At 39.4% G+C, this 22,052-nt stretch overlaps 1 protein-coding gene across 1 annotated transcript in view; it reads right to left on the bottom strand.

Moving 5' to 3' along the window:
- Nucleotides 1-2,073: 2,073 nt before the first annotated feature.
- Nucleotides 2,074-22,052, bottom strand: part of SCAF8 (SR-related CTD associated factor 8) — a 135,833-nt gene continuing 115,854 nt past the window's right edge. The window contains exon 21 of the mRNA XM_073337716.2: nucleotides 2,074-3,156. The gene's annotated coding sequence lies outside the window, so the exon portion shown is untranslated. The remainder of the gene's footprint in view (nucleotides 3,157-22,052) is intronic.

The raw sequence follows: 22,052 nt of genomic DNA, 5'->3' as shown, positions 1-22,052 counted from the left end.
TGTTTTACTACAAGTGCTGTGTGGTTACAGGAGCAGGAGTTTAAGGTAAAACTGGTAAACTGTAGGTATGCTGCACCTTTGGGTGCAGAGGAGCGGAGATTTCTATGAGTAGCCAGCGTCAGGAGCTGGATACCATAGGGGAATATTTCAAAGGGACGTGGTGACTGGGGTGCACCTATTCTTAATCTGCAAGGTGAAGTTAGGATGAGTTATAGCCCAGACAGGAGTGCCTGAGTGGCTGAAAGGGAGCTGGTGTTAGGGAGCTGACACTCAGCTACCACTCAAAAGAGTCCCTCGTGTGGGCGGTAGGGGGCAACAAGGTGACTCACAGTCCTGGGTGCTCCAAGAATCATCACAGCTATGCCAATATATGGCACTTTTATACTGGCATCACTGCACACACACTAGGAGCTTCACTGGTATAACTATACTGGTTAAAAAAAAAGCACACCTTTAACCCACATAGTTATACAGGTTCAAAATCTGTGTGCAGACAAGACCTAAATCTTATCTACGTAATGATCTTCCATTTCTGCACCTCTCCATTAAAGTCTGGTAACAATGCAAACAGAAAGAGCAAGATCTTTTAACAGCAGAATACTTTATTCTTACACTCAAAGGGCCACAGCTACTGTAGCTGCAGCGATAAATTTAAGGGGGGAAGGTGTTGGATTAATTTCCACAGATTGAATTTCTTTTTGGATCTTTCTCTCTCCTCGTGACATAGTGAAGTTTACTGCTTACGAAATAAATGCAAAAAGCCAGCCGTAATGCAATGTGAAGGTTGAGAGACCAGGCACTTGAAAGTCAGAGAGGCTGAGGCCTGGTCTACACTGGAGGGTGGCGGGGGTAGGGGGGAAGAGGGGGAATGATCTAAGTTACGCAACTTCAGCTACGTGAATAATGTAGCTGAAGTCGACGTACTTAGACCGACTTACTGCGGTGTCTTCACTACGATGAGTCGACTGCTGCCGCTCCCCCATCAACTCTGCCTGCGCCTCTCGCAGCGCTGGAGTACAGGAGTCGATGGGAGAGTGCTCGGAGGCCAATCCGCTGGGTAATGCAGACATACCCTAAGTCTCCCTTACACGGCACCAAGTGTAGACATTCACACTAGTGCAAAGTGAATGCAGTAGGGATGTTAAACACTACCATTCTGGTGTGAATGACTACACAAGGAAAAACCAATAGAGGAGCAGATCTAGGAGATCCCAAAGGTTGAGACTGCTCTGTCAACATTAAGTGGGCCAAACCTGAGTGAGTTATGCTGCGACCTTGCATTTGGTCCCTCCATTTCTACCATAACCGCCCCCACAGAAAGTCTGACATGTAGTTTCCGGTTAGGAAATCAATGGAGACTGGATTTTTATGCTAGTCAAATGTTTCAATAGAAACAAAGCTCTTTGATTTGAAGGGCCTGATTCTCTAGGGCTTTGGGCCTGCACAGTCACTTAGAGCAAAGCAAAGTGGATGTAACATGCTACTAAACTGATCTGGAAACATTTTGCTCTTACTTGGTTCTGTGGCTAGTGATGACACAAGGGAAAATCAGGTCCAAAATGTGCACGTATTTTCCTCGCACATGCTCTCTCTAACATTCTTTTTAGAAAAGCCCAGTTAGCATTAACCACGGTTACAACCATGAACAGATAATGAAAGGTCCCCTGGAGCCCTTGAGCTGTCTCATTGAGAAAAATCTCAATCTTGCTGCTTGGGTGTACTGAATTGTATAGGGATAGGCCTACTGGGAGCAAGGTCACTCTTCATGGAAACAGGTGCTAAGGCCCATATTCTCCAAGGTATTTAGGGACCTAATTCCCCATACTTTGGAGGATCTAGGCCTAAATGCCTAGTCTCAGTTTATGTAACAAAGTGGTTCTTAAAATACACAGTGCTATTTCTAATATCAACATCCACAGTAATGGTAAGCCACCAAAATGTGTTACTTGTGCTCTTGGGCATTGAGCCATGTATGTGTGATGGGAGGCCCAAAGAGGATATACTGGAAGTTTTTAAGGACATATTGTAAAAGACTGAGAAAATGATCAGAAACAGAACTTTGAATGTAGATCTTTATTATACAGGTCCATTGCTGTGGTCACCATGCAGTTACACCATAATGGGAATGATCTTGCCAAAAGGTTCTCACTAATCAAATTTCAAGAGACCACAGAACACAGCATTCCAAATAACTGGCACTTTAATTTTGATAGAGCAAAAATAAATAGAGGAATGACAAAATGTTCTTTTCACATACAGTGGGGCATATACATGTTTCTTCTTTTCTATAGCTAGTTAGCAGACTAACTCAACATGTCTGACCCTAAATGCAGATCTTTCATTTGAGGGCTTAGAGAGGGCAAGTATACCCCTTCCCTTTGATTATGAGACAGAAAGCACTTTTCTGGTAAGTGCATTTATCAAAAATGAGTACAATGTAATTTTGTATTTCATTACCACTTCCTGCCCTTTTTCCAACCCCTTCGGACACTAAAAGGAAATGACAGGACGGGTCTAGTCAAACATTGGCCCTGGAACTTTCCCTTTCTAATTTTCATGGAACTTTGACAATTTAAAGGTTCATCCCAAACCTAAGTATGTTCAGGAATCCAACGTCTCTGGGGTATAGTCACCAGTCAAGAGCTGTACAAAGACTGCACATATAGTGTTAAGTAAAAGTGATTACTTCTAAAAAAACCTTTTCTTAAAATTTGCAGTTCAAAGCAAAACAAGTCCCATTCACTGAAGGATCTTCTTGCAACCTGTCCTTCAATTCCTTGCACAGGAATATGCTACAAATGGAGTTAGTTACAATTTACAGTCCAATGTGATCTTCTGGTCCTGCAGAAGAGCCTGTCTCTTCATCTGAGGAGTTCATCCTCAAAAGCATAAATAACATCTAGAAACTCATAGAGTTTATGGTTTTAATTTATAAAATTAAACCTGCTCCAGACAGGTAATACTGATATATAAATTTGCCATCCCTGGGTTCTATCAGAAACAGTGTACTGGTGCACAACATGTAATGCTGGGTTCCTTCTAACACTTCAGAAACAAGATCCGATGTGATGCACATTAGAACATTGAAGCACTTCTCATTTAACTCCGCAGAGCCCGGGACCTGGTAAGCTGCCAGAACTTCCTCCATCATCTTGCCTGTTGACAAAAGGAACAATAACTAGTCATCACTGGTCATTGGAGTGTTTCCAATTAAAAAAAACCAAACCCTGAAAAAGAGAGATGAAGTCACTCAATAGCAACTGTTTCATAAATATCAGGGATCTGTGATGCAGTTTTCAATCTCTCTCTTATCCTTAGCATACTAATAAAGAAGAAATGTATTCTATACTATATATTTCCTAAAGCACTACCCGGGACTGAATACAATAGCAACTCTTCTTTTTTTCTATTCTCTTATTTTGTTCAACAAATTATAATATTTAAAAAATACTTATAAAATGTTCTTTAAATAAAGAACAACTGCTATTTTTACAGTGAATTCACTGCTGGTGGAAGAGGCTGGATTGACAATGCTGTAATTTTTCTTAGGTCACACTTTTTATTAAAGGTACAGTTTAAATAGTATATACAGGGTTCATAATCATAAATAGATGGTTTAATAAATGACTAATCAGCTGTTCTAGATTTTGAAGAGTCCAGCAGGTCAAGCAACTTATAATCATCTCTAAAACATACTACTCATGTCTGTAACATACTGACTGATTATCCCTTTATAAACATACTCTTACTATAAAGCGTGACCCTTTCTTTTTATCCACAGAATAGGTGTAAAATGAGCAGGGGGAATGAAAGTTTCCCCTATCCTGCCAATGAGCTTCTGCTCAATCTATGCAAGTGAAGGGGGTAGATCAGTCTTCATCTCCACTCAGTTATTGGCCTCCATTGAGAATGCTAGCCAGAGGGTTACTGTGACAACTGTGAAAGTGTGTGCTGGGATCCTAACCGAGCCTACCTACTTATTTCACAAAGGCTATTATAGAGTGACCAGAAGGTCATGACTCTCAGTCATTATTGACCTGGGCAAGATTAGAAAAAGGACAAATTCTTAAATATATTTTATATACAGCAGTTATGCAATGAAATTGCAGAACTGATATCTGTTGTTTTTCTGAACACTTCTGTAACGTCACTGCAGCTATCCAAATGGATTTTGATTGATTTAATTATTGCCTTTATTGTTTTCACCTAATACATCTTTACTAGAGTGCCATAAGAGCAATTCAAATGTTTTTGCCGGACTGTTTTGTTTAAATAAACCAGTTAATATCTATAAGTCCCTTTTAAAATATTTTTGAAAAGTAAAGCATCACAGAGGAGGCATGTTTTGTAGGACCACATGAATTTGCCATAATTTAATCAGGTTTACAATTTTATAACTACTTTTATGATGCATGCAAGGTGTGCATAATTGCATAATGCGGACTAAATGTACATCTATCCATTGCCTCCTAAAACAGAGTATTGTTCAATAGAAACCTCCACTTAAAAAACCATACCAAAACCAAAAAAAAGAAAAAGAAATGGTATTACCATAAATCAGATACATAAACCCTTGCAAAACTTATCTCTATATAATTTCCCACTATTATTTATTATTTGCATTGCACCAGCGCTGAGAGCCTCCACTCATGAATCAGACCTCCATTGTGAAAGCACTGAAATCTGACTGCTAAAAGCCAACAGAGTCTACTAAACATCTCCTTTCAAGGAAACTTCTGTGGTAGTAGACTGTGGTATTTTGGGACAGTCTCACAAACAACACAGACACAGATCAATCTCTCTACTTAATTCAGAGTACTTAACAGATCTCTGTCCAAAATTTAATCCTGTGATATATTGTTTTTGTGTTATTTGAGTAAGTCACAAAAGTGGAATAATTCCACAGAACTCCTCTGTCTTTTCTTGAGCTGGAGATGGTGCTGCACATTATCCTGACAAAGATATATAATATTGTAGTCGCTGTGCTTTGGACCCGGAGGCCAGTGGAAACTGCCGTAGAAAACCAGGGGACATTGTCAACCTTCAGTTAACCAGGAGTTTCATTTAACTTGGTAAGTAGGAGTTGTACTGCATTAAATTCACAGCGAGAAGAAACTTGTAATGTACAGAAGTACACAGATGTTACAGCATGAGGAGATATATACTTCCTGCTTTCTTCAGTGAAAATCCTAACAATAAGGAACTAGGAAAGAAACATCAGGTTGTTTTCAACTACATAGTCTCTCCGCAATTATAAAAAGGGCAGGAAGATGGGGCTGAGTAAAATTGTACTTCATGGGCAAAGAGTTCATTATAGACCATAAGTGGAACAAGGACTCTCCACTAGGAATCCACATGTAGAAAGGGGCAGGACGGAAGAACTGAATGAAGAATTGTCTTACATATCATCATTCCTGGCATCCTGTGAAAACTCAGCACGAAAATTAACACAGCCTGGGACGGTCAGCAACTATATTAAATTTCTTGTAGAACCCTCATCAAACTGAGGAACATTGCCCATTAAGGAAGGTTCCCATGGCTTCTTAAGTCAGAGTGGCCCAGCAATACAGGAAAGTCAAAACGGGCCCTAGAACTGGTGCAAAGTCAAATAGCCTGTTTCGAGATTGTACTGTAGCTCAAATGGATTCCTGAGATGCGCAACAGTTCATATGTAAGCCAAAACATTGTGGCCAAATTCCAATTTGGGTAAGTATGTCATGCTTACATAAACACTCTTGATACTTTCACTTCTTGTTCCAAAACTGTTGTGTAGTATTAAATCACCTGTCATATTTCACCCCAGAGATAGCCTGCATTTCTGTGGTGGCTGATGCTATATACAAAGCTCAGTTATGCAGTTCTAATGCATGCAAATCTCTCCTGAAGCTCTTAGACTATTTGCAAGGTTGCCATCCCAGTCATATTCAAGAGCAAGTTTCTAGAACTCAACAACTAAAGGCAAAAATAAAGCCAATTTATATACTGGAATGTGACATCAGCATTTTGATTAAAAAACCCAACATAATACAAAAGTCTGAAGTAACAAATTGTAGACATCAACTCCAACGCATACGTTCTCCTGACATTGCAACAGTAGAAATCATCTTAATGCTTATAAGTATTTTAACCCATTGAGTGACTTAAAACATACATCCAGTGAAAGTTCATGTGGCATTGAGCTGTAGCTCACGAAAGCTTATGCTCAAATAAATTTGTTAGTCTCTAAGGTGCAACAAGGACTCCTTTTCTTACTACTGACAATGGAATTTCCTGAACTATTTTGTTCCTAGAAGTCCAAAGCCCTAACTGTTACTGTAACTGCTGACACATTTTACATGAGTGCATCACACTAAGAGGTATTTCTAGGAATCAACCAGGATAATGCATGGAACTTTGTGACGTTCCACTTTAATGTATAATTTGTAGTCACTGAGAAGTTCAAAAATGCTGACAATCTATTAGCCCAGTAAGCCTATGAGCCTTGTGTTTTCTGAGGGGGAATCGTATTTGTGAGTAGCGAAGTCTGGGGTTTGGAACTCTGAAACATTTGTGCTCCACTCCACTTCTCTTTTAAAATTCTGATATTTAAAGTATTATGAAAGATTGCTATCCAAACATGAAATAGAAGTTATGGCATGCCATTAAGTAAATTCCAAAAAGTATGCCAAAAAGTAAAGTAAGCTGTAGTGTAATATGAAATTATAATCACAACACTCAATAACAAAGAACTGTAAAATCGCTATGCATTTTTAAAATATCTAAAATACATTACAGGAGAATATTTAAAAAACAAACAAGAAGCTGTCAATTAGAGTTGAGTCAGACTTATTAAGATTGAGAAAATTCAGGACCCATTAAAAGCTACTGAAAATCAAAGAGGTTCAAAGTTGTTATAAGGAACAGTATGTGCTACATTTAAAAAATTGCTTTGCTTAACATGAAGTGTTTTTCTCCTCTTAAATATGGCTCTGCAAGTTGCATTGCAGAGGAAGGGTCTATATCTACTGTTTCTTAACAATTTTGAATTCAAATTTTCTTAATTTACAAGCAGAAGGATTTTCTAATTGCCAGTCCTGCAAACTCAGCCTGGGATTGCAGAGTCAAGGTGGCCTTTTTCCTTCTTGTGCATCTTCACCCATAATAAGGGCTCTGGCTCTGAAACCCAAATTACACCTATGTAAGCTCATTAGGCCAAATTCTTCCCTCAGTTATGTGGAAGACAGTGTTGCCAACCCTGTGATTTTATCACAAGTCTCACAAGTTATTTGATTTTTTATGTAAAGTCCCATCTCCTGGTGACAAGTGCTTATATGAGAATCTCAGTTTCCATTTTTTAAAAAAGTAAATCTCACAGCGCTGAAAAAAGCTAGAAAATATTATTTGAGTGCACCCTAAAGACTCACCAATGGACGGCAAATTAAACAAACTCTGAAAGTATTATTTAAAAAAAAATCTCATGATTTTTAAGTCAGTCTCATGATTTTGGGGGCCAAGATGATTGATCATTGGGGGTTGGAAACACTGGAAACAACCAATGAAGTCAATAATACTTGCATACTGAAGCAGTATGGTCTGAAATGGAAAGACCTGAATTGCTGGTTTGAGGGTCCCTGGATTGGAACCTGGAGTAGAGGGTGGGCCCAAGCTCCCTTACTGTGGGAGTGGTGCAGTCAGCATAGTGGATATGGAGACTGCCTGAGACTTTGTGGGATGAGACCCTGGAAGAGGAGGGTGATCATTGCTGGAGAAGACTGAGCGGGGACATGATAGCAGTTTTCAAGTACATAAAAGGTTGTTACAAGAAGGAGGGAGAAAAATTGTTCCAGTTAACCCCTGAGGATAGGATAAGAAGCAATGGGCTTAAGTTGCAGCAAGGGAGGTTTAGACTGGACATTAGGACAAACTTCTGAACTGTCAGGGTAGTTAACCACTGGAATAAATTGTCTAGGGAGGTTGTGGAATCTCTGTCTAACCTGTTCTTAAAAGCCTCCAATGATAAACACCTGTTGGGGATGGTATAGATAATACTTAGTCCTGACTTGAGTGCAGGGGACTGGACTAGAAGACCTCTTGAGGTCCCTTTCAGTCCTACAATTCTATGGTGACTTGGCTGGAGGGCTAAGCCATGAACGAGAGGCACTGTGGGTCCTGACCAGCAAGAGAGGGGCTACAGAGCAAGTGACTAAGGCAATGGGCTGAGTATCTGCTGGATAGGGCATGGATTCCCTAGCTAAGCCATGAGGAGGTGCTGCTGAGTGGTGAGTAGCATGCACCCTGTTACACTATTCAACAGTGGAAATCCATTTCCTGTGGCTGCAGGGCAGAAATTGCCTCCCTGGTGGCCTAGCTGTGCAGAAATAGTCATGAAAATTGAACTTTACACCCTACAGATTTTCCTTAAAATAATTTAAATTCTTCACAGATGGGAGTCTGGATTGAGATCTGATTATTCAACAGAAACAGCTTTGATTAAAGTCTTTAATTGGCTTATTTAAGATATATTTTAAGATCTGCCATGAGTTTAGATTTGTCTGTGACCTTTGAGGAAACCAGCTGTTTAACTTCTGATTTAGTCTTTCAGGCCTGGCAATGAAAAATGTTTTGGCATCTTTCTGCTGTTCATTTAAGGTTTACACAGTACTTTATTTCAAGTTTATGATTTTGATGTGGGAAATGCCTGAGTCCCATTCTTGAACCTTTAGAGATTTTTGTTTCTACAGTAAACCTGTCCAGAGTTTAATAAACAGAGGATAATCTCTATGCAGATTATCTTTGGATCCTGAGCTCCATTTTTCCAGACAACCGGTTGACTTCTCCACACTCTGAAGAAACTGTTGTAGCCTCTGTTGGTTCAGCTAGACCTGAGCTAAAGGACTCATCTCATTTGTTGCAAAATGCAAAGGTTCAATTAATGCATGTAAAATTGCCTGGGATGGTTCTTATGGGAAGACAAGGTGTTCCAAGCAGTGGTTTTGCTATGCTTTTACACCTGTTGAAGACAAGGCCAACAGATGTTCTAGCATAGGGTCCCATAGTGACTGTCTGTAAGACTTATAGTGATAACTACAATAACCACAGAAAATCATTGGCTTAAATTCATTCCTAGAAGACTTTAGGCATGTTTTGTAAGAGGAAAGAATAATCTGTTATCCCTCCTAATAATAGGTTCTGCATTAATAAAAAAATATGACAAAGGTTTCTGTTTCTCAATCTGCCACAAACTTTCTATGTAACTTTTGGTAGGTTACTTAAATTCAATTAATCAGTTACTCCTTCTAGAAAATAAACTCTGGAACATCACTCCATGACCAAAGAAACATTTTGGTGGGGAAGAGAAGAGTAGCCATTTTTTTAAACATATTCTTGACTCATATTTCTCTTTTGAAATATAGACCAGGTCAGCTAGGAGGTCAACATCAAATGTAATCTCCACCAGCATTTTTTTCTCTGTTGGCTATGCCAACAGAGAACTGGATCTAGTTTTCAGTAATGGCAAGCTCTTAATTTTTTAAAGATAGCTGCCCTTGAATAAGACAGTGTCAAGATCTACTGAAATTTCAAATGATGTGATGTAATATGATTTTTGTTAGGCCGACAGAGGGATAAAAAGAAACATTAGACACTTGCAACACTTGATGCTGCGGAGCCAATTCTCCAAAGGACTCCCATTGACATCAGTGGGAACAAGATTTGGCTTCAAACTATCCAGCACAAAAATCTTTAACAACTTTGCTTAATTACAATCGATCTTCTTCAAAAGTAGCTGGCACAGGAGTTTTCAAAGAGATTTAACATTAGGGAAAGATGGAATAGATAGTAACAAATATAATTTGAGCTAGAGGGAGTTGAAGAAATATTAGACAATAGTCAACATTTCAAATCAGATTTACATGTCAGTAACACACAACTCAGAAACAGTTTGAAGATTTTGCCTCACACATAAAGGAAATACTCTCATTTGCCTTCAGAGTAAATCTGGTAACTTGCAGTATTCTAGGCCAAGAGGTACTGAAATAGGGTTTTATAATAGAAGTTGGCTGAAACCTGAACTATGAAAAGTCTTCTGCACTTCAAATATAATCATCCTAAACAAAGAGAGATTGTCAAAAAGAAAAGATGACTTTCTGAGCATGAGCTCTAACAATCATTTGCTTGAGAGATGCCTCTTAAAGACAGGCATTGGCAATTTCCACCAACAGCAGAACAAAAGTCTCTCCTCCGCAAAATTTTTCTAAGTTTAAAGAAAATGTATATAGTTGACATCCATTGAGAGAGAGATCAATCATTATGGGATTATTTTAAACAAAGTTTTAAAAAAAGTAGAGATGATCCTTAACAGTGAAGTTCAGAATGAGATGCATCCTTTTCTAAAGTCATAGAGAATGTAGAAACAGGGTTTCTTTGGTTTGGCCCATTATAGAGAAAAGGATTTACTATGAAATTTGGTTCTACGTCTAGCCCCCTCACCCCACAGATGCTCTATGTGTATTCAGAAACATATCTGTTAATTTCAAAAATAAGTTTTAATGCTTCTTTCTTCCATTAGAACTGCAGAGCTGACACAACTAAGATTGAATGAACTGACCCAATTGCACTGTTGTCAAAGTACCATGATTAAAAGACAATGGGGCATAAGTGAACCTCTATCACTTATGATGCTAGGGATGCTAGCTTGTCTCTCTGAGTCCAGGATGCAAAGATATCAGTTAGAAAAAATGTTCTTTATTAGTTGCAAACTAAACACCTTTGATATGGAAATTATTGAGATACAATAAATATAGAGCTCACAATATAATTTTTACTGAGTCACTTGCGGTGCCAAAGTACATTTTAAGATTTCATAGTTAAAGAACACAAAATCAGGAAATGCAGAATCAAAGGTCCAAAGCCATGTCAACTCAATCACCCTGCACGTGTGTAGTATTTTATACTTGTGTTCTCTGGTTAAATAAGTACTTATGATATTACTCTTTGGTCTCATTCATCTCTTCTTTACATTTTGACATTCAGAAACCTGGAGTAATATTGCTGTCTGTGTTGCTCTGCTTCATTCTTAGGTTTGAGAAGGCTTTATTGTAACAACAAGTTGGCAGAAGGGTAAGGGGCTGGGCAATAGATCTTTTTGCGTGTTCTGGTCATATATATTCTCTGCTCATGTTGTGGTATTACTATTATACTGGGGGAGACATGGAACTCGTACAAGTTTCTTAAAAGATGTTTTGAAAAGGCACAGGCTTAGTTTTCAAATAACTTCAGGATTGCCACTCGCAGAACCAATGGAGACATGGTTTTCTGGATGCTCTCTGGAAGGGATCTAGTTTAACAGCTCTTACAAAGCCCCTACCCACCCCATTGCATACAACTGATATCACCCTCAGAGAGTGCTTTCAATCTGCCCATTCTGGCCAGAGGAATTCTGCCATGAAAGTGGAGAGAGAGGGGAGTTAAAATCTTGCAAAAACCAGTTTTTAAGAATGACAAGATGGTCCAATGTGCACTTGTCAAATCTCTCCTCTCATCCCATTAATGTTTTTACATTTTGATAGAAGAACAACAGTTCTCTCTAAACATAGTCAGTCAGAGTAGTAAAACTGAAGAATATCTCACACCTATGAGTCTGAGTCTAAACAAGTGTATTCGGAAGCAGGAGGAAGTACACAAAAGAAAAAAAAACCAACTTAGAATGAAAGTCCAGTGAATATACAGTGGTTGTTAAAACACAAATACAGCACAATACCTTTAGGATACTATTGCATTAATGAAGTTATACTGAATATTTTGACATGAGATGGTTATTATACAGTTGTTCTCTGCTTTTTGGACTATTACATGAGAGTACAAAATATATCCCAGCAGTGATTAGAGCAGTGGTTCTTACACTTTTTTTTTTTTTTTAACTAGTGACCCCTTTCACATAGCAAGCCTGAGTGTGACACCCCACCCCCCATGAATTAAAAACACTTTTAAAATATATTTATCACCATTATAAATGCTGGAGGCAAAGTGGGGCTTGCGGTGGAGGCTGACAGCTCGCAACCCTCCATGTAATAACCTCATGACCCCTGGAGGTCCTGACCCCCACTTTGAGAACCCCTGGATTAGAGCATGGTAACAGATACAGCTAGAGTGGGGGGAGGGGTTTGTATCTGGTACCACTTACAGTTGTATCAAATTAAGTTTAAACAGGAATTAGTTTCATGGTCATGAACTGATGGAAATTAATTATACTTGAGACTAATTAGTGCAAGGTAAGGTGTAGGTGCCTTATGGTACCTGCCAGTTTTCAAGGGAAACTGTGTTTCTTTATCAAACACTGTAGCTTTCTCCCATATTTGGAACTCAGGCCACAACTTTCCATGGGAAAATGGTTCCCTCTGAAGGGCACTTGATATCTCTAGGAAATCAGAGAACACAGAGAATGCAGAGAGAGAGAAGTAAACTAAGACTAATGGAGCTAGGGGTGATTAGATTTATGAAGACCTCGAGACTAGCACAAAGGACAAAACTCCACACTCGGTCTTCCCCTACATCCTCTCTCATACTCCAGGAAGTCATTCTAACTATACTGTTCATTCTTTCACTTATTCACTCACTCACTCTCTCTCTCCCACACACCCAAATCCAGTCACAACAACTTCACTCCCTGACATTGGTTCACTGGGGCTGGGTGAGCCATGAGTAGCTGGGGTAGGTGAGCTAGGGTAGCTGGTAAGGCTACTCAGGAACTTGGGAGAGGATAACCAATAACTTTGAAGAGAAGAATGGGAGATGACCAGACGTAAAAGTGGGAGTCGGTGGGCAGGAAGCCAGGGACCGGGTTTGAAAACTAAGCCAGAGGAAAACAAGGGCGTGTGGAGGAATTAGGTGTATCCAGAAATTTGAGTGTTGGAGGCATTGGCCAAGGGTCATGGAGCTGAGTGTTGTGGGAGGGTAAGCGACAGCCTATGGTGTGGGGAATAAAGGGTGTTGGGTATGTGTGGTAGTGAGGGGTTTTTCTGACCAGGAGGAAAAGGAGGCTGAGGAGAGCTGGCCCTAGTAGCATAGAGCTCTGTGAGGAGAAGTGTGGTTATCCAGGCCCTTTGGGGAGTTGGGAAAGGGGAACTCGGGTCTGGTTATGTGTATGAGCCTTTGAGGGGTTAGAGTAAGGAAAATAGGGCTGGGAGGGGGAGAAACAGTGGTTTTTGGTCAGAAGAAGTAGGAGTCTGGGGCCTCAGGGATTGCTCTCAAATACAGGAAGGCATGGGGACAAGGATCTGCCCTTTCCTCCCTGTACCTGGTTCTTCTGATACTCCTGCCTCAAACGAAAGCCCAGATTGGATGGAGGCAAATAAGGATGGGAGCTACTTGCCCCATGCTTGCTTGAGGCACCTGCCTCCCACAGTTGGCCCCAGTTAAGGCTGAAATAGGGCTGCTCTGGGACCAGGAATTCTCAGCTGTTTCCAGGGCTAGCTCTCTGGTGGCTATGATATGTGTTTGTCTGGTGCATCTACACATGTTGAGGGATCAGGAACTCCAAACTAACTAGCTGCTTTATCTTGATACAGCACATGCAGAAAGCTCTGACTGGCTGCATTTTCCCAAGGAGATGGGTGGAACACAGAGGTCAGCCAATTAGAATGGTTTTACCTGTAGACTGAAGGGTTTTCCCATAGCCTCGGGTCTTTTTGTTTAAACATGCAGAATTCAACTGACGTACATTTGTGTTTTTCAAAATTAATGTTTATCTGTATGTGTCAGCTGGCAATTAGCGTGTAGTGATTCACAGATTTTAAAGCCAGAAGAGAACATTAGATAATCTTATTTGACATCCTGTATATTACAGGCTATAGAACTTCACCCGGTGACCACTGTATTTTGCCCAATAACTTGTGTGGCTAAAATATATCTTTCAGAAAGGCAGAGCCTTCACTTGAAGACCGCACCAGGTGGCGAATCCACTACTTTCCTTCATAGTCTATAGTTGTGGGTGCACCTGCTAAACTATTGTGCAAGTGGTTGGTGAGTAGAATATATGGACCTAGAACTTTAGTGTGATCTGACCACTATGATAGTTTATATTTTTTAATGTAATAAGTTAATCTTTATGAAATGAGAATAAAACAATTTTCCATTAGAATTTCCATTGGATTTGGTTACTTTGACATGTAACTATGTTATACCCAATATAAAAATATAAGCCACTAATAGGATGTGAAAAGCCTATGTAGTGATGTCCGACTCAGCACTTACGTATGATAAACAGGCAATTGGGACATTAAGTATTTACCTGGGCAAATGTAAAATTTAGGATGTCTGAGTTTGGTGTCTCTGTATGTTTGCATGCTGTATGCACTAAACAGGTAGAGTAAACCTTCTTATAGCTAATCTAGTACTGAGTGACTATGTTGCACATGTAAAATGTCACTAACTTTCATATTTTTTCTTCAAATGCAGTGAGCAATGATAAGTAATTGGTTGCCTAATGTTCTTTAAAATATCTTTTAATTTTACAAATGAAAAAAATGTCCTTACATTGTAAGCTATTTTGAGGGGCACACTTGCGTAATTTAGACATGGCCACAGCAGGAGCATTCATGCACAAATGGTGCTGGTTCCTTTTCTTCTACATTAACTCCCTTTAGATCTGTTAGGACTGTGTCTAAAAGTAGAAAGAAACCATAATTTAAGTTTTCAAAACAAGCTTTTTTTAAACTGAGCATTCTTAAAAAATTTCCATCGTCACCACCACCACCACCTTCCTTGTATCAACTCAATACATGCCAGACTCGGGCTTTCCCTAGCCTTGTAAGGTTTCTAGTTAAAATCTACTACGCGAGGCTCTCCACTACACATTTGACTCTCAACTAGTTACTCTGAATGTGTTAAATGTTCCCATTGTGCTGTGAAATGCCCTCTATAGGGGTTACAGGCCTAGCAGCTGTTGCAGGAGCTTCTGTTGGCCCTTGAAGAGCTCTGCTGATGGGGGGCCCCAGGGAGGCAGAAAGGAACTATAAGCTGATAAGATTAGGTAGAGTCTCTGCAAGAATGGCCTGTACCTTCCCAGACCTAGGCTGCTGCTGCTGCTGGTTTTGGGGCCACATCCCTTTTTCTGTAGGAGGCTCAGGGATGAAAATTCTCAAAGAATGTGTACAAGACTGAGGAAAACTTCAGAGTTTCCTATTATTTGTGTTGCATTAGTGCCTGTAGGTGCCAAATGAGTTTGGGGCATTGCTGTGCTGAGTACTGTACAAACACATAGTCCAAGACAGCCCCTGCCCTGAACAGCTTACACTCTAAATAGACGAGAGTTGGAGAAAGGAAGCATTATCCCTAATTTGCAGATGGGAGAACTGAGACACGAAGAGATTCAGTTGCTGAAGGTCACAGTGAAAGCCTATGGCAGAGACAAGGCTTGAACCTCAATCTCCTCTAACCCCCTGCCTCAATCATTAGACCATCCATTCTGACTTCTATACAAGAGTAGCCCATGTAGGGGATGATGTGGTTCTAGATCTAGCTATACTTATACACAAAGTGTGCCATCAGGAATAGAAATGGTGGATCCAACTGACTTATTGATGACTTACTTGAATGTGAGAGAGAAACTCCATTTCAGAAAGAAATAAAACTGGATGCTCCTCATCTAAGGTAGGAAATGCATAGACATGAAGGCATACTGATCAAAACACTGAGTTACTTAGAAACAGCAAGAGGGATGAAAACAAGTTCCAAAGAGAAATTGTTTCTGGGAGTTAGAATGGTACTTCCCTCTGACCAGCTCCTGCAAAACACAGATGGGATGGTACAAATTTTGCAGAAATTTCTTCCAAAGGACACAGTTGCTCCTGCTATTTCCAGGAAAACTCCTAACACATGCAACGTTTTATATTTTGAAAAAAAAAAATTGCTGTTGCCTTAACTTGAGGGAGGAAAAGGAAAAATAGAGGTTGGAATTTACTTTGACTACATTTTCCTAGAATATTCTAACAGCTACTAATTTAGTGTGTGTGTGTGTGGGGGGGGGGGGAAGTATTCAGTAAGCATTTAAGCACATGCTTAAGCCCATACCTAACTTGGAATTTAAGTGCTTTGATAAGCAAGGACCATAGAATGTAACTGTATGAGGTTGGCAGGAATCAGGAGTTTCAAGGACAGATTGAATTGAATACACACGAGAGACATAGTAGCTATACGTACTCTCTGAGGGAAAACAACATGGAAGATCATGATATACTTTGATTCTGAATAACAGTGCCTTTCAGTGGGATAGGTGCATCTTCCATTGGGTTTGCACTCATGTAGTCAAGGAGCAGAATTTGGCCCTTTAAAAACCTATGCTTAGCCCTTCCACTCCTTATCCAAATTGAGGATGAAGAGATTAAAGCAAAGGAGGGGAACAAAGAATACGTGTATGATGAAAAATTGAAATCTATAGCTTTATTTTCAGTACAAATATATTGGAATGCCAGAGGTCTGTTTATATAACTGTTCATATTCTCTAAATTATAAACCAATAAACCTATTTGAAACCAAAACCAGGCAAAATATTTGTGTCCTATACTGAAACCAGAATTTCTCAAGTGCAAAGGATAAGATGGCATCTTTATATACTGCAAAAACAAATATTATTGATAACAGCATGAGTAGTCTTTTTTTTTATTGTGATGACAGATTTGTGGATGCAACTACAATACAACTTTATTTTGTATATCATCTTTCATACAAATTTTACCAAGTTTTTTTTTACAGCATTCAATACAGTTTCAAAGTTAATATAAAATGAAAGCATATGAGGAAATTAAGAACAGGTGTGACAATCTAAGTGTTAATAGTCAAATATGAGTTGATATAAAAATTGAAGTGGATTTTAACCTGGGTTTAAGGGAAATAGGCTAAATCCTCTTGTTGGACAAAAAAAAAAAAAAAAATCAGACAAATCAGGAAGACCACTGGGTTGAGAAGATAATAGAGGGAATGGAAGAAAGACCTTAAACATTAAATCAGACACTTGGCAAATATTTAGAGCTCTTTGTTGTCTCAGTGCTTTTCAGATGTTGAGTGTTGAATTAATCCTCACAGAGCATCTGTGAAGCTGGTAACTACAGATTATCATCCCTGTTTTATAGACAGGAAATTAAGGCAGGGAGTTTCACTGATTTGCCAGGCAAAAAATCAGCAACAGAGTCCAGATTAAAACTCAGGAAATTCTGCCATACTTTACTATATTCGCACCAGCACTGGGCCATACCTCTCTCTGGAAAGAATGCAAAGGAAGTTGTTTTCTAGTCTTTTTATACTTGCTGGATAGTTGTACTTCCTTCTTTACCTTTAGTGGTTTGCTTTGCAAACAGATATTTGTAAATGTTTATAGAGCTACACAATGGAGATGACCCCAAACCCACCAGCAACTGGCAAAAAAAAAAAAAAAAGCAGGGGGGAGGGGGAAAGCAATATTCCATTATTACTACATAATTATAGAATAATTTTGTCTGAAAGGGACTTCTCATGCGTCATCTAATTCATCCTCCTGTATTATGGCAAGGACTGAATTAATAATTTTCAAACCATGTTTAATAGAGGGGTGTCTTATCTAATCTTTAATATCTCATGTGAACACAATTATAAATCCACTTGGCAGGTTATTCTACTACATAACAGATTTTATACTAATGACTTTAATAATCAGAAAAACAGTAAGTAAATTTTTCCTTGTGGCATCTTAAGACCAGTATTCAACACTGAGAGGCAGTATGATCTAATGGATAGGGCAAAGGACTGAGACCCAGGATATCTACATGCTAATTCCAACTCCGCTGTGTGAGCCTGGGCAAATCATTTTTTCCCCTGCCACATTCTGTGTGTCTTGTCTATTTAGATTGTGAGCTTTTACTATGTGTACCCACAGCACCTAGCACAATGGGGCACTGATCTTAGTTGGAGCTTCAAGTAATACAAATAATATTATTAGTTGTGCCTGTGAATACTTAAAATAATTCAGATAATAAATACTTAATTTTTACCGTAATGTTACTTAGACAACCTCAAATGCTTTATAAAGATTGTCAATAGTAGTCACTCTTCCCTCTATAGATCATACCATCCCAGTGTCTTTTGTCTGAGCTAGGGAGTACCTTATTCTATTTGTTAGCTACAATTAAAGATTTACTTTGGACATTTCACTATGTTAAAAGCTCAACTTCCAACTAAACCATTTGTATGCAGTGTTGCTGTAGCCATTTCAGTCCCAGGATATTAGAGATGCAAGGTGGGTGAGGTAATTTTTATTGGACAAACTTCTGTTGAGGAGAGAGATAAGCTTTTGAGCTTATGCAGAGCTCTTCTTTAGTTGCGACTGTCACAAGTTTAATGTATGCCTTACTGGTTTATCTCAAGTCCACTTTTTGGGACGTTGAAACATATTAGTTTTACTACACATTCAGAGTGGCTGGATTCCAGTTGTGAAGTACTGTAGAAGTTCATTGTAAATCTTAGACCTTCAATATCTAGTAGACTAAACAGGCAAGACTTTCTACTACAATTCTGACTTTTACAGGTGAACTGTAAAGCTTTAAAAATTAACTGACCATGATTCAAAATAATCGGGAGTGTGTATGTACAATTAAAATGAAAATATATTTACATTTGAAAAATCCCTAAATCTTTAAAAAATTTTCTTCATCTCCCATGACCAGAGTTTGAGATTTGTTTCGTTGCCGTCCAACAGCTGAAAATATGACAACCACATTATTGGCACTTCTTGCAGAAAAAAGAATATCAGTTGTTGGGTGGAAAAACATAGGACCCTGAACAGAAAATTTGTTAGGTAAGAGAGAGCCCTGCTTTTCAACTGGATTGTTTCAAATTGTAAAACATATTTGTAATTTTTAAATTACACACTTTATGTGTGATTTGGGTTCTTAGTTCAGGTTTTGAAAAGAACACAAAGACCTGCAATTTCCTTTTAGTAATCTATAAGGTGCTGGTTGTTTTTTGCTTCTTTCTTTTCTTTTTTTAAATAGCAATCAGTGAGAAATTGGGTACTTACAATAAAATTAAGGTAAGCATTAGCATGAAAGTCCTAGTAATTTTCTGACCTTACTTTTAGAGTATTAAAAGCTAGTAGTTGTGTGGAGTATGTGGTGCATCTAGAAGGAATAATGACTTTGAAATTTTGATTTTGTATTATTAAAATTAAATTGCAAGTTCCAGGGTGTTGAAGATAACATAGGACTAAGGACAGCTTTGTAACTAGCATATTGTCATGAATCGCAACAGTATAGGTCTGATCTTGTTCCCACTGATGTCAATAGGGACAGGATCAGGTCCCTTATATAGCAAACTCATAGAAGCACTCATCCTTTTCCTTGCCTTGAGAAATCTGCAGACATTTCAAGATGATAATTAGCTTTCCCATGAACAGGCACAGATAATTTTGGCCTTGGACTCTACCATATTGCGATGTCATGTTCCTTTAAATGGTCAGGGGGCTCTGTGCCCCTTCCCTCTCCCAGTGCAAAGCCTCACTTGTGTTAGTTTTCAGGGGTGAAGCCATAACAATAAAGCCAGCACAGCAGACAGTTGGGTGTCCATCAGCTCTGTCTGCCTCTGTGTCTCTCCCTCTCTGCTGGCTCCAGAAATATAACACTGATAACGAGGAATTTCTATCCCACTCATGTCCAGTGCTGCCTATGCCTGACAAAGAAGAAATAATAAGCAAATGGTACTATGAAAAAAGGGGGATAAGTCCACGTAGAAGCACAGGGTGAACCAGCGAGCTAGGGAGGGGAAGTAAGCAAATAACGATAGAACATGGATAAAAGTTCTGCAATTACTGCCTGAGCTGGTGCAAACAAAGGAGCAGTGAAATGCAAGCAAGCAGCCATGTTGAATGACCTCGTGCAAGCCAGCAGATAAACAGCCTTAGCCTGAACTGAGAGTCTTTTGCCAGCAGAGGGAGCCCAAGTACAGCTAAAGAAGTGTGTAGCACACAGCCAGCAGAGTGCAGACACAGATGAAGTGAGCTGTAGCTCACGAAAGCTTATGCTCAAATAAATTTGTTAGTCTCTAAGGTGCCACAAGTCCTCCTTTTCTTTTTGCAGACACAGATAGTACAGTACACAGTAAAAGAAAAAGAAAAGGGGCAGTGGGAATTCCCTGTGAAAAAGGAGTCCAGGAGGCATGAAGTCTAACAGCAGAACAGAGAACTGGCACCTTTTGTGGACAATGTTGGAGAGTTTAAACAAATCATGAGTGATGAACCTGGAATGTTTTTGAGCAATATGTAGCTTGCAACACCATTCCAAATGGACGAGTTTCAGCCTTGTTGGCACTAATGGGTACGAAAGCATACAGACTGTTGTGTGACTTATTGTCTCCAACTGCACTTGGAACTGCCACAGATGCCGAAATTACTGCAGCAATTCAGGAACATTTTTCTCCTACTCCATCAATGGTAGCAGAATGATGTTTGATCAGTGACATCAGGGAACAGGAGAGTCAGAAGCACAGTTTCTTGCTGCTTTAAGGAAGTTGTCAGAGCAGTGTCAATTTGGACAGACATTAAGTGATGCCCTCAGTGACCAATTAGTCTCGGAAAATGCAATGACCAGGTCCAGAGGAAGTTATTGACTCTAACAGCACTTACATTCAAGAAGGCTGTTGAAGTGGCAGTTGCAAAGGAGACCACAGAGAAGGACTATCTGGAATCTAGTGGAAACCAAGAAGTTCATCTCCTGCATCGGTGAGACAGGCAACCATGGAATGGAAAGAATTGCCACGTAGCCATTGTGTGCAGACTAGGCATGCTAAGAAGGATTGCTGGGTACATCAGGTTATTTGCAGAAAGTGCCAGAAGAAAAGGACACATTGTCATGACCTGTTGCACAGTTCAACGACCAACAACAGAGTAACTGTACATCCAAGAAGACACCTAAGAAAGGATTGAAGTCAGGAATTCATAATGTGGCAATAAAACAAGAGCTCTAGTGACACTGACCAAGACCTAGCACTACATGTTATCAGAAGCTGGAGTCAAAGATGGCATCTGGGTTACACCCTTGATTAAAGGAGTTCCTACAAGAATGGAGCTGCTGTTTCACTGATTTCTGGATCTACCAGTAACCAGACTTTGTCACAAGTTCCACTGAAAGAAACCTCCATGGTTTTGAAGAATTATACTGGAAAAAACTTAGTCTCACAAGGGATACTCCAGGTGAAAGTTCAACTACATCAGTGATATTCAGACCACAATGATTAAGGGGCCCAATTAGTGATTACCCAAAAAAGCCATGGTGGTGTGAATTCAGTGTTTCATTTACTGTAGTACTATATATTCATATTTAGACAGTATGATGGGAAATATATAAACTAAATAATTCTAACAGAAAAATGACTGACCAAATATTTTATCAACTACAATTGGTTAATAATAGTAAAAGCATCTTGATTTGTTAATAATTAAAGCGGTGTTTTAATGTGCTGCAAAGAGCCACAGGAGACATAATAGACAGCCACTTGCAGCTCGTGAGCCTCAGTCTGAGTATCATTGAACTAGGACAGTCATTTTACTCTTGTATGTGATTGAAGGAAAGTGTCCACCATTATTTGGCAGTTCTTGGCTTGAGAAGCCAACGGTGAATTGACTGAGATCAAGGCGATCATGAAAGCACCTCAAAATCTTCACGAAATACTGGACAGACTCTCCAAGGTTTTTAAAAAAGAACTTGGACAGATGAGCAATGTTAGTGAAGCTCACTGTTAAGTCTGACAGCCAACCACAATATTGCAAGCCCAAAATTGTGCCGTATGCTCCGAAGCTTCTAGTAGAAACTGATTGAACACTGGAGTCTTGTCACCTGTTTCACACAGCGAGGGGTGACACCTACCATAACAGTGATCAAGAAGGATGGCTCAGTCCAAATCTGTGGAGATTTCAAAGTGACACTGATCCAATTTTATCTGCAGACCAGTATACACCATGTCGTGTTGAAGATGTATTTGCTACTCTTAGCGGTGAACAGTGTTTCAGTAAATTTAGATTTGCTCAATGCATACCTACAAATGGAGATTGTAAG

This window comes from Lepidochelys kempii, chromosome 3 (assembly GCF_965140285.1).
Source record: "Lepidochelys kempii isolate rLepKem1 chromosome 3, rLepKem1.hap1, whole genome shotgun sequence".
Taxonomy (NCBI): Eukaryota; Metazoa; Chordata; order Testudines; family Cheloniidae; genus Lepidochelys; species Lepidochelys kempii.
Note: the sequence above shows the minus strand (reverse complement) of the source record. Positions and strands in the feature narration are given on the sequence as shown.